At 36.4% G+C, this 17,812-nt stretch overlaps 2 pseudogenes; both read left to right on the top strand.

Annotated features, from left to right (window-relative positions):
* The first annotated feature begins 10,783 nt into the window (after positions 1 to 10,783).
* Positions 10,784 to 11,725, top strand: LOC139074644 (olfactory receptor 9G19-like; annotated as a pseudogene).
* Positions 11,726 to 16,874: 5,149 nt separating this feature from the next.
* Positions 16,875 to 17,812, top strand: LOC139074589 (olfactory receptor 9G4-like; annotated as a pseudogene).

The raw sequence follows: 17,812 nt of genomic DNA, 5'->3' as shown, positions 1-17,812 counted from the left end.
ACAAGGCTGGAAGACCCCGGGACAAAAGTAGCATAGCTAGGTGAACTAACCACAGACTGTAGAAGATGCCAATAGCTCTCCTGCGACCCATAGTGGACAAGTGAGATTTTGTGGGTGCCGACAGCGACGGAGCGACAAATATAAGTGATCCCACCCCTGGCCGCTGGAAAAGCCCATAACACCGTTGCAGACCCCAAGGAGGGAGCACGTCTAGGTGGGCTGCAACAGTAGGCACCAGCAGCCTGAAGCCCCCCTGTGATGGCCCCCACAGCAGAGGAGGGAATCCAAAGGACCACTGTGACTACGAGGAGGGGCCCAGGCCGAGTTAGCAACTGCTGACAGGGTTCCTGGTTGGTGCAGTATAAACAGCTGCTCCCCCACTGCAGCAGCTGAAACAAGTGAAAGAGGCAACTAAACTCTATCTCTATGCGGAGGCACAAATCAACAACATCAAGCAATATGAAAAAATACATTAAATCTCCAGAACAGAAGGAAAATGACAAATACACAGAAAACAATCCCAAAGAAAATGAGATATATAACCTAAATGCTGATGACTTCAAAACAGCCATCATTAAAATACTCAATGAGTTAAGAGAGAATTCTGACCGACAACTCAACGAGTTCAGGAGCTATGTCACAAAAGAGTTTGATACGATAAAGAAGAACCAAACAGAAATATTGGAAATGAAGAACACAATAGAGGAGATTAAGAAAAATCTAGATGCTCTGAACAGTAGGGCCGATAATATGGAGGAAAGAATTAGCAATTTGGAAGATGGCAATATAGAATTGCTGCAGGCAGAGGAGGAGAGAGAAGCAAGACTAAAAAGAAATGAAGAAACTCTCCGAGAATTATCAGACACAATTAGGAGATGCAACGTAAGGATTATAGGTATACCAGAGGGAGAAGAGAAGGAGAAAGGGGCAGAAAGCCTATTCAAAGAAATAATGGATGAGAACTTCCCAAATCTGGTGAGAGAGATGGATCTTCAGGTGACAGAAGCCAATAGATCTCCAAACTTTATCAATGCAAGAAGACCAACTCCACGGCATATAGTAGTGAAGCTAGCAAAAGTCAACGACAAGGAGAAAATACTAAGGACAGCCAGGCAAAAGAAACTAACCTACAAAGGAACCCCCATCAGGCTATCAGCAGATTTCTCAGGAGAAACTTCACAGGCTAGAAGAGAGTGGAATGATATATTCAAAAATCTGAAGGACAAAAATCTACAGCCGAGAATTCTCTACCCAGCGAAAATAACCTTCAAATATGATGGAGAAATATAAACTTTCCCAGATAAACAAAAATTAAGGGAGTTCATTGCCACAAAACCTCCTCTTCAGGAAAACCCTCATTCCTGAAAAATCCAGAAAAGGAAAGGGGCTACAAAACCAAGAGCAGAGGAGATAAGTAGAAGGACAACAACAGAGAGTAGCAGCTCTTCATCAGAACAGATTAAACCATGGGACGAGAAACAAAGGAAATTGAAGAAAACCGGAAAACAAGACACAAAATGGTAGTGGTAGGCCCCCACATCTCAATAATCACTCTAAATGTAAATGGATTGAACTCCCCAATCAAAAGACACAGAGTGGCAGGATGGATCAAAGAACAAGATCCAACAATATGCTGCCTCCAGGAAACACACCTCAGCCCCAAAGACAAACAGAGTCTCAGAGTGAAGGGATTCAAGACAATACTCCAAGCTAATAATGAACAAAAGAAAGCAGGTGTCGCAATACTAATATCAGACAAGGTAGATTTCAAAGCAAAACAGATAAAGAAAGACAAAGATGGACAGTATATAATGATAAAAGGGACTCTCCACCAAGGAGACATAACACTTATAAATATATACGCACCCAACACAGGGGCACCAAAATTTGTAAAGCAACTCTTAACAGAACTAAAAGAAGACATCAACAACAATACAATAATAGTAGGGGACCTCAACACACCATTAACACCAATGGACAGAACATCCAGACAGAAAATCAACAAGGAAATAATAGAATTAAATGAAAAATTAGACCAGATGTACTTAATAGATATATATAGAACACTTCATCCAAAAACAGCAGGTTACACATTCTTCTCAAGTGCACATGGAACATTCTCAAGGATTGACCATATTTTGGGAACCAAAGCAAACATCAATAAATACAAGAGAGTTGAAATAATATCAAGCATCTTTTCTGATCATAATGCTATTAAACTAGAAATCAACTACAAGGAAAAAGCAGAGAAAGGTGCAAAAATGTGGAGACTAAACAACACGCTTCTGAACAAACAATGGATCACTGAAGAAACTAAAGAAGAAATCAAATATTATCTGGACACAAATGAAAATGAGAACATGACATACCAAATCATTTGGGATGCAGCAAAAGCAGTCCTAAGAGGGAAATTCATCACAATACAGGCTCACCTCACTAAACAAGAGAAAGCTCACATAAGCAACCTCAAACGACACATAACAGAACTAGAAAAAGAAGAACAAACAAAGCCCAGAGTCAGTAGAAGGAGGGAAATAATAAAAATAAGAGCAGAAATAAACGATATTGAAACAAAAAAGACAATAGAAAGGATCAATGAAACAAAGAGTTGGTTCTTCGAAAGAATTAACAAAATTGACAAACCCTTAGCCAGACTCACCGAGAAAAGAAGAGAGAAATCGCAAATAAATAAAATTAGGAATGAGAGAGGAGAAATCACAACAGATACCAATGAAATACAAGAGATCATAAGAGAATACTATGAAAAACTATATGCCAACAAATTGAACAACCTGGAAGAAATGGACAAATTCCTAGACTCCTACAATCTCCCCAGACTGAATCAGGAAGAAATGGAGAATCTGAATAGGCCAATCACAAGTAAGAAAATAGAAACAGTAATCAAAAACCTCCCCAAAAATAAGAGTCCAGGACCAGACGGCTTCTCTGGAGAATTCTACCAAACATTCAAAGAAGACTTCATACCTATTCTTCTCAAACTGTTCCAGAAAATTGAGAAAGATGGAGTACTCCCTAACACATTCTATGAAGCCAACATCACTCTGATCCCCAAACCTGACAAGGACAACACAAAGAAGGAGAACTACAGGCCGATATCACTGATGAACATAGATGCAAAAATCCTCAACAAAATTTTGGTAAACCGAATACAGCAGTACATCAAAAAGATTATACACCATGATCAAGTGGGATTTATACCAGGGACACAGGGATGGTTCAACATCCGCAAGTCAATCAACGTGATACACTACATCAACCAAATGAAAAACAAAAACCACATGATCATCTCAATAGATGCAGAGAAAGCATTCGACAAGATCCAACACCCATTTATGATAAAAACCCTCAATAAAATGGGTATAGAAGGAAAGTACCTCAACATAATAAAGGCCATATATGACAGACCCACAGCCAACATCATACTCAATGGACAAAAACTGAAAGCCATCCCTCTGAGGACAGGAACAAGACAAGGGTGCCCACTTTCACCACTCCTATTCAACATAGTACTGGAGGTGCTGGCCAGAGCAATTCGGCAGGAAAAAGAAATAAAAGGAATCCAAATAGGTAACGAAGAAGTAAACCTCTCGCTGTTTGCAGACGACATGATCTTATATATAGAAAACCCCAAAGAATCCATACAAAAACTATTAGAAATAATCAACAACTACAGCAAAGTAGCAGGGTATAAAATTAACATGCATAAATCAGTAGCATTTCTATACACTAACAATGAACTAACAGAAAAAGAACTCAAGAACTCAATCCCATTCACAATCGCAACAAAAAGAATAAAATACCTTGGGATAAACTTAACCAAGGAAGTGAAGGATCTATACAATGAAAACTACAAGACTTTCTTGAAAGAAATTGACCATGACATAAAGAGATGGAAAGACATTCCATGCACATGGATTGGAAGAATAAACATAGTTAAAATGTCCATACTACCTAAAGCAATATACAGATTCAATGCTATCCCAATCAGAATCCCAAGAACATTCTTCACAGAAATTGAACAAACAATCCTAAAATTCATATGGGGCAACAAAAGACAGTGAATTGCTAAAGCAATCCTGAGCAAGAAAAATAAAGCCGGTGGAATCACAATCCCTGATTTCAAAACATACTACAAAGCTACAGTGATCAAAACAGCATGGTACTGGTACAAAAACAGGCCCACAGATCAACGGAACAGAATTGAAAGCCCAGAGATAAAACCACACATCTATGGACAGCTAATCTTCGACAAAGGAGCAGAGGGCCTACAATGGAGAAAAGAAAGTCTCTTCAACAAATGGTGCTGGGAAAACTGGACAGCCACATGCAAAAGATTGAAAATTGACCATTCTTTTTCACCACACACCAAAATAAGCTCAAAATGGATCAAAGACCTAAAGATTAGGCCTGAGACAATAAGTCTTTTGGAAGAGAATATAGGCAGTACACTCTTTGACATCAGTTTCAAAAGAATCTTTTCGGACACTATAACTCCTCAGTTGAGGGAAACAGTAGAAAGAATAAACAAATGGGACTTCATCAGACTAAAGAGCTTCTTCAAGGCAAGGGAAAACAGGATTGAAACAAAAAAACAGCTCACTAATTGGGAAAAAATATTTACAAGCCACTTATCTGATAAAGGGTTAATCTCCATAATATACAAAGAGCTCACACTGCTTAACAACAAAAAAACAAACAACCCGATACAAAAATGGGCACAGGACATGAACAGACATTTCTCAAAAGAAGATATGAATATGGCCAAGAGACACATGAAAAGATGTTCATCATCACTAATCATCAGGGAAATGCAAATCAAAACTACACTAACATATCACCTTACACCCGTTAGATTGGCAAAAACATCCAAAACCAAGAGCGACAAATGTTGGAGAGGTTGTGGAGAAAAACGAACCCTCATAAACTGTTGGTGGGAATGCAAACTGGTACAGCCACTATGGAAAACAGTATGGAGATTTCTCAAAAAGTTAAAAATAGAAATACCCTATGACCCAGCCATCCCATTACTGGGTATCTATCCTAAGAACCTGAAATCAGAAATCTCAAGAGTCCGTTGCACCCCTATGTTCATCTCAGCATTATTTACAATAGCCAAGACGTGGAACCAACCTACATGCCCAGTAACTGATGATTGGATAAAGAAGATGTGGTATATATACACAATGGAATACTACTCAGCCATTAAAAAAGACAAAATTGGCCCATTCACAACAACGTGGATGGACCTTGAGGGTATTATGTTAAGCGAAATAAGCCAATCAGAGAAAGACGAACTCTATATGACTCCACTCATAGGTGGAAGTTAGTATATTGATAAGGAGATCTGATAGGTGGTTACCAGGGAAAAGGGGGTGTGGGGGGAGGGCACAAAGGGGGAAGTGGTGTACCCACAACATGACTAACAAAAATGTACAACTGAAATCTCACAAGGTTGTAATCTATCATAACATTAATATAAAAAAATTTTCTTTGTATTTCTTATGTGGTAATACACTCTATATAAAGAAAATATGTTTAGAGTCTTCAACAATTTTTAAGAGTGTAAAAGGGTGCTGAAAAAAAGATTTGAGAAAATCAGATTTAGTTGGGGGTCGAGTAAAATGTATGTAATTGAGCTACACCAACATGCCTGTCCCTGTAAGCTTTTGGAATCTTTCCTTTGCAGTTGGTAAGGGATCCACTTGCACTAGCCTGTAGTGAATATAGGCCTCTGTTGATGTTATTTCTCCATTTATCCACCTTGTTTTACTTCCTAGTATCCATTCCTAGTGTGCTTCTCATGCCCTGTTAATGACACTTAGTGCGTTCCTGCCCCTCCAGAGGTTGAATACATGTGTCTTTTCCAGAGAAGTCCTTTTACTCCTTGTCTGGGTTATGCTTGGATCTAATTCTCTTTGGATCTGGAAACAATGAGGAATGTTGATGGTAGGAACTGAGAAGATACTGACAATTTCTGCAGGATAACTTCCCTTACAAAGTCATTAAGTTATTTTTCCCGGAGAGAGAGGAATGTGGCTATTTTCAAAGTCAAGGAAATGTCAGAGATATTTGGGTGTTCAAAGTTTTCGGCACCACATCCCGTATGTGTATTACTTCTCAAATATCTCTTAGATCAGACTATTTATCACCAAATCCATTGCTATCCCTAATTCCAAGTGCCATCAGTAATTGGTTGGGTTTTTGAAATAGTCACCTAAACCTCTCTGCCTTCACACTTCTATTTTTCACATTGTAAAGAGAGTTTTATTTGAATTTTATTTGACCAAATCATGCATTGGATTAAAACCCATCAATGATCGAACTTAGCATATATTCATTAATATGGACAATTCAGTCCCTAAGCTACTTGACCTTGCTCACCTCTCCTGTCTAATTCATTGTGGCTATATTTATTTCTCCAGGGGACAGCTACTCTCAACTTCCTTCCCTTCCTGTAATGCATGGTGCTTTTTCTCAGCTGGGATCATTGTATTTCCTGTAACCTCTGCAAGACTATTCTCCCTACCCTCCCTGCAGCTGCCAACCTCAGCTTCATCACTCACTATGATTAATGACATCCTACTATTACTATTAAATTCTCAGGTTAAAAATTACCTCATCAGATAAATCTTCCCTAAGGTCCCACACTATGACAGATCCTATAATAAAATCTCATGACTCCTCATTTTTATGATTCTACAATACTAGTCCTAATTTATAAGTACAAATTTATGTAATCATTTGATTACCTTCCACACAAGGTCATAACTTCCACAAGAGCAGTCACTGTATCACTTTCTCTTTATTTTATTTTTACTTTTGTTTATTTTTTATTGTTGTTTGTTAAAACCTATTATATGTTATCTCATTCAATCTTCAGAACAATGCTATGAGAAAGACAAGTTATGTCTATTTTATAAATAGGGAAACTGAACCTTGGTGACTTTAAATGTGCTGCCCTTGCTCACACAACTAGTGAGTTTAGACCTGGGATTCGCACCTGGTTATCCCTTTCCTGAGCTTTCCTCTTACCCACTACTGAATGTCACCTAAGACCTTACTTTGCCTCACTGTTCTGTCTCTCCCAACATCTAAGTCAATGCTGGGTATATAGGAGTTGCTCAACAAAAATATTGTGAATGAATAAATATAATCATGCTCTCATGTAGAGATAATGTTTGCTCTAACTATAGGACACTAATTCTATCTCTCAATTTCAATTTCTTAAATTCTATCTCTCAAATTTTACTGTTTGGAAAATGGGCACATTTTATTAACTGATAATCAATATGTTTCAGTACTAATCCTATGAGCATTTCGTTATCATAATGATTATAATTATCATTATGGACTGCAAATAATTCTTAAGCATCTATTGTGTGCAGACTATCCTATTGGTTATTCCTTTCTGTCAAATTCTCTTCTATCTCAAATGTATGAAGGAAACTTATGAAGGAGAAGGGCTTTACAGGTCAGTTGGACCAATTATATCTATGATGAAGGAATACTCCCTACTGCATTCCAGAAAATTGATTGAGCATTATAATTGGTCACTTGGCACCAGAAAAGCACATGAAGATTCTCTTTGCTTTTAGCAGCATATCTCAATGGGATGCTCAAGTTTATATGGTCTTCACTATTGTTACAATTGGAAATAGGATTCCTGTGGAGTAAATAGAAGGCACTTTTTATTCTAGGTAATGTGAGATATTCTGGACTTGAGTCAAAATTCTCACGAAGTAACTATTTATGTTCATGAAATACTACTGCTTTAAGTAACCAGAAGGAAAATGTCAGTAAATCACAATTTGGACAAAAGAGAAAACAATTCTTAAAATAATCATACATAGGTAATTCCACTTCATGAAATAGAATAAGATTTATTCTCCTGTAATTATATTTAATAAAGGAATCCAAAATGTCTCCAAACATCTTTTTATCTGGCCTTATTTTCTCTTTTACTGAAACAGGCAATTAGATGATTAGTTGATGGATTTCACTCTCATAAACCCTTTGTAGCTGTGTGTGGCCCATTGTTGTCTTTTCTGTTATCTTGCAGGAAACTTATTAGTTCTTAGAGTAGGTCAAATATAGAAAAATTAAAATGAGTCAATATTTTCATGACTTTAAAATGGTTCTTATTCTATGTTAGGCAGTGTATGGGACAGGAGTTCTTTAAGAAGAGGAGTGCACAATTCTATATCTCTGTATTTATATCGAATTATCTATCTATTTATGTATCTATCTAAAATATGTATACATAAATAGATACAGATAAAAATATAGATATATTTTTGGGATCATTTAATACACTTAAGATTAATATACAAATTAAGAAATATCTGACTAAAATCTCAAACTGAATGACAGAAATGGCAGGTGCCTTAAGCCTAGAGACTGCTGAGCATCTGTTCCTTTTGGGTGACCACTTCCAGAGGCATCTTCCTTTTAAAAAGGTCTTCTTGTGAAGGGAGATGTGACCAATGAGGAGGAGAGATGCTGTGCAAAGAAGGTTTCTGAATGCCCCTTGAATCTATCGAGACATGCCTCTGTCTTTTAAGTCTACAGATTAATGTCAAGTAACTGTAACTTACCAAAGCTCTTTTTCTGTGTCTTCATACATAAGAGCACCATTCCATATATTATGTATGCTATTTCACTCACTCTTTTGTAAGGCCCCTTGCAAGAAATGATTGCAAGTTAGTACCATTAAGAATTGTAACATGTTGCCCAATGTTTGCTTTGCTTTGCTGGTCCTTTGGATGCTATTTATTATATATATATATATATATATATATATATATATATATATATATATATATGTATATGAGCTGCTAGAAACTTTTGGTCTGACATGTGGCATGTACAGATCTGTAGATTGGATTCATTGGTGTGCCACAGGTTTATCTTTGCCTCCCTTTTATGTCTAGCTTTTTTTTTCCTTTTCACATTTTCTTAATTTATATTATTTAACTGTGTTTTATATCTCACACGAAGAAAGATGTTTATCCTTAAGGAAATGCCAACATGGGGGGAAGTTGCACCTTTATCTTAAGGCCATTTGTTCTTGCCATAGTAAATATTTAAAGCAGATATACAATGCATGCTCAATGACCATGTCAGGCCCTTTTGGAAAAACAAAGTCAGGCCGAATTAGGTTTACACCAAAGGGCTTCCTCATGTGCTTCAATATGTCCTCTTGCTTGCCATTTCTATTTGTCACACAATAACAATAGCATTAATATTTATTTTAGTTAAAAATAATAGATTCTTAACATCAAATACATACAGTTCAGGAGAGCTGTATCTTTATTTTTCTAGCACAATTTCAAGTCCATCACCTAGTATACAACAAAAATTATTAATTTTTTCTCTAGCATAAGAGATGTTCAAAGCTTTGTGTCTAATAGCAGAAATATTACATCCCCTGTCACTTCAGAACCCTGACAATTATCATTTAGCCCTTTATTGATTGCTGTAGTAGGGACCTCCTGGGTTGCAACATAGACTAGTAGAAAGGGTGCATCTTGCATTGCTGGAAACAGCCCAGTATCCTGCTTCTACTTTTAAAGGAAAGGAGACTGGTAGAGGTTGAGGTCTATAACTTCCTGTATTAACAAATTACCACAAACATGATGGCTTAAAACAACAAAAATTTATTCCCTCACAGTTCCACAAGTCAGAAGTGCAAACTCAATATAACTGCGCTAGAATCAAGGTGTTGGCAGGGCCACATTCCACCCAGAGGCTCCAGAGGACAATCCATTCTCTGGTTCATCTGGCTTCTTGAGGCTGTTGGCATTCCTTGCAGTTGTATCACTCCAATGTCTGCTTCTGACTTCCCATTGCCTAGAGCTCACCCTGATAATCTACTCATCTCAAGATTCTTAACAGCTCTTTTCCCACGTAAAGTAACATTCACAGGTTTCAATGATTAGAATATGGATATCAATAGAGGCCATTATTTAACCTATTGTATTTTCCAAAAAATTTAGGTTTACCAGCTTCATTTTCCTTTGCTTATTTGGTTTTTGTTTTACTCTTTCTCCTATAGGAAATTCAACCACATTATGAATGTGATTATCGATTGATTAACATTTTCATGTTCTTTGAGGGTACACTTGAGAGTTATACAGGTAGCTATGGTCTCAAATTCTTATTATCTAAGTACATTTATTATTTTATATAAGTTACATGTTTTCTTTTTAATGCAAAACTACTTTATTGGTTTTGCGGATAAATAGTTGAATAAAATATAACTATTGCCTTCCAAGAAACTTCAGTAAACTGTACTTCAAAGGATATTCCAAAATATGGTTAGAATAGTATAAAGATGCTTCTTCATGTAATTCTCTGGAAAAAGACAAAGCGATTCAAATGCCTGAAGAGAAATCAGCATATCCTTTCAACTTCCATTTTTTATATCTTCTACGTGGTCTACATTCGTCCTAAGTGCAAATGGAAGAGAAAAAACATAAATTACCTCTTCCAAAAAGTAGAAAAAATTTTAAAAATATAAAGTAATACATACTGTGTTTGTGCATAATTCCTGGTCTCTAAAGGCAGCATAGAATGATTTCCCAGTTATCCAACAAGAATGATGCCCAATTCAGCGTAGCTATGTCTCTTAATGAATAACATATTAATTGGATTTTTCAGTCATTGAAATGGCAAAACATTGTGGAGTTCATATGCTGATATCTCAAATCATGACATATTTATTAACCTTTTCCAAGAAAAGGACCATAGAAACCCACAATCAATGGATGGACAAAATTTCAACAAAGTAAAATATTTCCTACTTTTGCAGTTCACAGCAGACTTATTGTTACAGAGTGTTCTTTTTCATCATCCTCATCATTTATGTCATGGGTCTCTTAGGGAATATCACCCTGATTTCTCTGTGGGCATTCCTGGTTGCAAACACCTATGTATTTCTTCACTGGAAACCTGTCATTCCTGGATCTCTGGTATTCTGCTGTCTATAGACTCAAAATCCTGATGACCTGCATCTCTGATAACAAAAGTATCTCTTTTGCTGGTTGAGTAGATCAGTTCTTCTTCTCATCTGGACTGTGCTATAGTGAGCGTTACTTTTTGGCTCCCATGGCTTGTGACCACTATGTGGTGACCGATAAACCCTTGCTTTAATCCCAGACCTTCTCCTTAAGATTATATGCCAGTCTTGTTGTAACTTCATACATCCGTGGCATTATTAACTCAATTCTCATCACCTCAAATACATTTACGCTGGACTTCTGCCCAAGAACATCATTGATGAGTCCTTCTATCTGACGCCTCTTTTAAAGTTGGCTTGTGATGTGAAGGAGAGCTATTTCAGGCTGTGCTGTATTTCATATTTGCCTCCAGTGTCATCATTCCCACCATGCTTATGCTTGTCTCCTACCTGTTCATCATTGCTGCCATCTTGAAGATCCACTCCACCAATGGCCTCCTCATGGCCTTCTCCACTTGTAGCTCTCACTTGAAAGCTATCACCTTGGGCTATGGTTCAATTCTCTTCATTTACTCCTGACCAAGTACTAGCTATGAACTCAAAAGGGATAAAATGGTGTTGGTGTTCTATACTGTGGTGTTTCCAATGTTGAATACCTTGATCTATAGCTTAAGAAATAAAGCTGTTCAAAATGCCCTGAAGAAAATGTTGGTTAAAGCAGTTTGCATAAATGAAAATACTTGGTAAGCAATGGCTGTATTTTATTTTTCAGATTATCTCCCTATCATTGTTATCAGACTGTTCTGTCAGAAATACGTAATATGAGAAAACAAAAACATCAACAGAAATGTGAGAGCAGCTATCTACATTTGTCTATTCAAGTTGGTACTAATGCATTTAAATAAGTTTTTAAAGTAAATTAGGCTGGGCCTTTTGGAAAAACTTGTATACCTGCTAGTATGGAACAGAGTTTGAAGCATTACTAAGATTTTTAAAATGGAGTGAGAGAGTATATTTTTAAAATAATTTTCACTTCGTACATAAGTTGCCTGTATATCACATATTTTAATCTGTAAGTGGGAATAATGAAATTGGTTACGGAAATATTCTCAGGGTTAGGTGGATTAAATGACTTGCTTCAAAATATGTAGTTCATAGGTAAGGAAACAGGAATTCAACCCCAGAACTTGTTACTCCAAATGTATTTAACTATCTGTTGGGAGAGAGAGTTAGAATATCATTAAGTAAAAAAATCTAATGTGAAGTGCACCTAGAAATAAATAGTTTACTTTCCTGATTTTCAATATTTTACTTGCTGTGATAAAAAGATTTCCTTGGCAATAGATACAAGAAAGAACATATAGCTTTATTTAGAGTCACTGTGAGGTTCCAATAAAAGACTCCAACAATTAAATTTAATTAAATTAAATTTTCTCCAACAATTAAAAAATTACGTTATAAACCAATGTTACCTCAACAGCAATGACAATAAAAGAATTAAGGGAAAAGTAGCACAGATGTATGCCACAGGCAGATATGGAAATATAGATAGAAACATATAGATAAGAAGAGAGATAGATAAATATCAAAAAGCTTTACATGCATGAGAAGACAGAGTACACATTTTTACAAATGAAGCAATGATGGATAGCAATCAAGGTTCTGTGAATGTTTGTATTTCTTTCCTTGTTCACTGTTACATATGCATTAATGAAAAATTGGTGAATATTTCACTGTGATGCATCACATTTCCTAATTTTAATAGTCTTTTGACATATAAAACATGAGATTGCACCAACATGAAAACGTGCTAGTGTTGATAAACAAGTATATTAGTTTGCTAAGGCTGTCAATATCAAAATACCATAGACTGGATGATGTAAACAATGGAAATTTATTTTCTCACAATTCTGGATCCTAAAAGACCAAGATCAGGATGCCATCAGGGTTGGTTTCTACTGAGGTGTCTTTTCTTGATTTGCAGATGACCACCCTTTTGTGATGTCGTCAAATAGTCCTTTCTTTGTTCATACCCATCCCTGTTATCTTTTTGGGTGTCCAAATTTCCATTTCCTCTTTTTATAAAGATATCAGCCAAGTTGGTTTAGTGCTCACCCTAACCACCTCATTTTAACATAGTCACCTTATAAAGGCCATATCTCCAAATACAGTCACATTCTGAGTTACTGGGCATTGGGATTTCAACATATGAATGGTGGTAGGATTCAATTCAACCCATAAGACCAGGACTGATTAGAGTCTCCTGATGAATGAAACAAGGAAAAGTAGCCAAGAAGATAGAGAGAATATGGCAAGGAAAGAAATTATGAACAATATGACACATTCTAGAAAAGTCTAATTAGTACAATTTGGAGAGTTTCTATCATCAGATGCATTTAATAACTGTATTGTGACTTAGATCCATTAAGAGAGCTAATGTTTAGTAAAACCCTCTTCGTTTCATTGTATCCTAATTAAGCTATCATCTCTATGTTCCAAATGAATTCTAACTGATCTTTGGAAACTGAGGTACATATTTCTTGGCTTCTGTGAAAGGAGGTCCACAGGACTGTGTGAGAAAATACGCATGTGGAGTCTAACAGAGCATGCCAAAATATCACAGGAGAGGGAAATGTATGTGAGTTCCAGGAGGGTCCTTCCTGATTAAGGGTTAGCAACTGGAATTAGGGACAGCTAAGTGGTCTGACCTCTCTATGACCTCAGCTACTGCAATTAGAAGGTGATTACAGAGTCTGGCCTGGCTCTCAAAAGATCATTGTTATGCAATCACACACACACATTCCTAAATAGTATTCCCACAAATGATATATGTAACCCTCATCAAGAATTTAAAATTCAGCATCGTAGTTATGCTGAGTCATCATATATTCGCCAACACAGTGGAGAGATCAAGAGGACAAAAAAATGTGACATGCTTTTTGATTCTAGAGATTGTGGTACTCTGTGCAGTCCAAACTGCTAATGTATCATATTTTCACTTCTTGGTATTCATTTTTAGGTGCTACAGGGGCACATTCATCCATATAATTTTAAGTGCTCCAGTGAAGAGAGCATGGAACAGAGCTTCTACAAGGGAACACATATCTTTAGAAGCCATTCTATATGGGAAACTTTAGCATAATTGTCTCTGATATTTTCTGTGTCTTTCATTTCACATTCACATTTTATTGTAGTTTATTTCAAAATCAAGATGGATTTGAGGTTGTGGTTATGTGTCTTCTCTTTATTTACTCTTCTTTCTTATTAGCAATACAGTACACTAGACAAAGAAAGTCCACGTGAGAGTAGATTAGTCCCGAGTATTTTGAGCTAAGTTAGAAGTAGACAACACTTTAAGAAAAACAACTTCAAAGTAAAAAATTAATTACCCCCTTATTCATTATGGAAATATTTGTTAAGTGCCAATTAGTTTTTAGGAACCATTCTGTATGCTGGGATACAGTAGTAAACAAAACAGAGAAATCTTTCTCCCCATGGTTAATCCCTTCTGGTGGGAAAAATGGACAATAAACTTAGTAAACAAGAGTTAGATGATCCCAATAGGTCTGGTACAAAATAGAGCAGAGTCTGAATAGAATAAAAATGTTGAAGATTGTTGATGGGAAGAAGGCATAGAATTTAAAATAGTGATGAGGATGAGTCTTAGTCAGAAAATGATATTTGAATGGGACTTAAAAGAGATGAGGGTCTCAGCCTGGAAATGTCTGAGGAATAGTGTTTCAGGCAAAGATATAGACAGTTTAGAAATCTTTGATGTTGGGGAAGGGCTGGCGTTTTTTCACAAACAGTGATTAAGTCAGCAGAACTGGAACAGAATGCAGGAGGAGGGGTGAGTCTTAGGAGATAAGGGCCAGTAGGTAATGGAGGGTAGGCTCTTGGCAGACCCTTAGGCCATCGTATGGAATTTGACTTTAACTTAGAAAACATTAGGAGCATTTTAACATGATTTTTCATTTCAAGTCATTTTTAGTCTCATTTAAATACCTCTTCTTCTGGGAAGACTTTGAACTTAGGGCAGAATTTTTATTTTATCAGTTATTTGCCTGTTTTGAAGGTAATATAAGAAAAGTAGTTATTGGCTCTGGCTAGATATTTACATTTTTCCCCAAATTATACTGTATTAAAAATGAGCTTAATAAGATCCAGATACACTTCTATGTACAGACACATGATAACGTAGCAGAAAAAATTCATGGTAACTATTGAGATGGTGGCTATAACCCACCACTTTTACTTTACCAATATAATAAGCATACATTCTTGGCAAGTATTTATACTCAAGTTTGAGCAAATTATGAAAAAAATTCATAGCATACATGTGAATAACATCTTAGCACTATCAACTGTGAAGCTCCTGTGAGATTATCATGGGAAATCAATCATGGAGGAATTTAGTTTGGTTGACATCCTAAATAGATGAAGACAAGTGGTGAGAGAGAGAGTTATAAAGGTAAATTAGAGCAAGCTTATGGAACATTGGGTGTAGCACTAAAGCATCTGTTCTTTGTATGTTAATGGGAAAAGATACATCATCTAGTAATAAAGAAATGGAATGGTCTTCAGAACTTCAAGCTGCTTTTACCAAAGTGTCATCAATGAAGTCATGACCTATCATAACATCATCAGCCACATTTGAAAGATACTGTAACTCTCTTCCTAGCAGAAGCAGATCTAGAGCTCAAGGGCGAAGACTTGGGTTCTCTATGGTAAATGTTTTATGCATCAGAATAAATTACAATCCTTTCTTGATTTTAGCTTTCCTGACTGCCTTTTTAGTTAAAGGGACATCAGATCTAAAGCTCTTGGGGCATCAGCCCTAATTACATAACATTTTAAATTAGATACCTCCTTTTAGCTTCTCTCGGAGAGCTTTAGAGCTTCAAGATAGTAACTTTGAAAGATTCACTGTTTCTCAATAAATCCTTGACACCAAAAATTGGGTTCGGTCTAATGTTCACCATCCACTATATAAAATAATGCCCAAATTATGAATATGAATCTTACATCTAGTAGGAGAAAGTGTAAAACAATGAATTGTTTTTAAAAAGTGATGTTTTAAAGCTCTTTTTAATAGGTAAAGAAATTCAAGTTGTCAGAGAATTATAGGATATCCTTAGCTAGAAAAAGAGAGAACACAATTCTCCTGTAAAAGATGTAAAGCTTAACAGTTGAAAGCATATGCACTTGATAAAGAAAATTCTGTGTTCTAATCAGTTCTGCTGTTGAATAACTCTATAACCTTGGAAATATTTCTTAAACTACATGAGGATCATATACATACCTATCTTATCAAGTTGTGGTAAGCATTAAGTGGGTTATATTAGAACTTAGAATATTAACTGGCAAATAGTGAGAAATATATATATATATCTATATGTACACATATTTATTTATTTATTCTGTTTGTACTAACAGAATAAATAGAAGGAATAGAACAATATATTGTTTTTGTATAACTGTGAGGACAATGCTTGACACATAAGTTCTTAATAATATATGAAATATACTGAAATTTTTTGAGTTCTCATGATATACCAAACATCAGGCTCGCTGTTTTCATGCATATCTTCTTTATTCAATGAGACACCTGTCAGGGGTCATCATTTTGCTCATCTTTTTGGTGAGAATTAGGGACTGACCCTGCATTGAGCAATTACTAAGTGAAAACCCTAATTTCAGAATCAGATTCTACTCCAATGCCTGTATTTCTTTAGTCTCAGATTGAAATTGTATCATTCTAGATAGTAAGAGATAAAATTCCATAAGCCTCTAGTAATTACTGTCTTAACTGATACCTTTGTGTATTTCTTTCAACAGTAAAATCACTACATAATTTTTTCCTCATAATGTTTATCACACTTTTACCTCTGTGGACATGGAAGTTGGAAATTGCACCATTCTGTCTGAATTCATCTTGGTGGGCTTCTCAGAAGATCCCTTGTGGCAGCTGATTCTAACTGAAATATTTCTGATGCTCCATTTGATAACCATGTCAGGAAACATGACCATGGTTATCTTAATCCATATTGATTCCCACCTGCACATTCTTATGTACTTTTTCATTGGCAATATATCTTTTTTGGATTTCTGGTACACGTCTGTGTATATTCCCCAAATCCTGGCCATTTGTGTCTCAGAAAATAAGTGTATTTCCTTGGCTGGATGTGCAGCCCAACTGTTCTTTAATTACCTTGCTGCCTACACTGACTGCTATCTCCTAGCACCCATGGCTTATGACTCTCTTGTGACCAACCGTAATCCATTAGTTTATTCAAGTATTATGTCCAATTCTCTGTGTACTGGACTAGTTGCTGCCTCCTACATAGGAGGGTCCTTGAATGCTGTAGCTCATATTGCTAACAATTTCCACTTGAATTTCTGTGGTAAAAATATCATTGATCACTATTTCTGTAATGGAACAACATTGGCAAAAATGTCTTGTATAGACACCCAGGTATATGAAAAGTCCCCCGGGGTTTGGTGGGCTTCACGGTACTCTCCAGCATTCTTGCCATCCTGATTTCTTATTTCAACATCCTTCTGGCTATCTTGAGGATCCGCTGAGCCTCAGGAAGGCACAAGGCCTTCTCCATCTGTGCTTCTTACCTCATCTCCATCATGTTCTTCTGTGGATCCTTACTCTTCACGTATTCAGGGCCAAGTTCCACCTACTCCATGTGGAGAGACAAAGTGGCTTCTCTCCTCTACACCCTGGTCAACTCATTGCTCAATCCTCTCATCTATATTCTGAGAAACAAAGAGGTCAAGGGGGCCTTCTGGAAAGCAACACAGATCATAAGGCCACAGAGATGA

The sequence above is a fragment of the Equus przewalskii genome, chromosome 11 (assembly GCF_037783145.1).
Source record: "Equus przewalskii isolate Varuska chromosome 11, EquPr2, whole genome shotgun sequence".
In the NCBI taxonomy this organism is placed as follows: Eukaryota; Metazoa; Chordata; class Mammalia; order Perissodactyla; family Equidae; genus Equus; species Equus przewalskii.
This window is presented reverse-complemented; position numbering and strand designations above follow the sequence as displayed.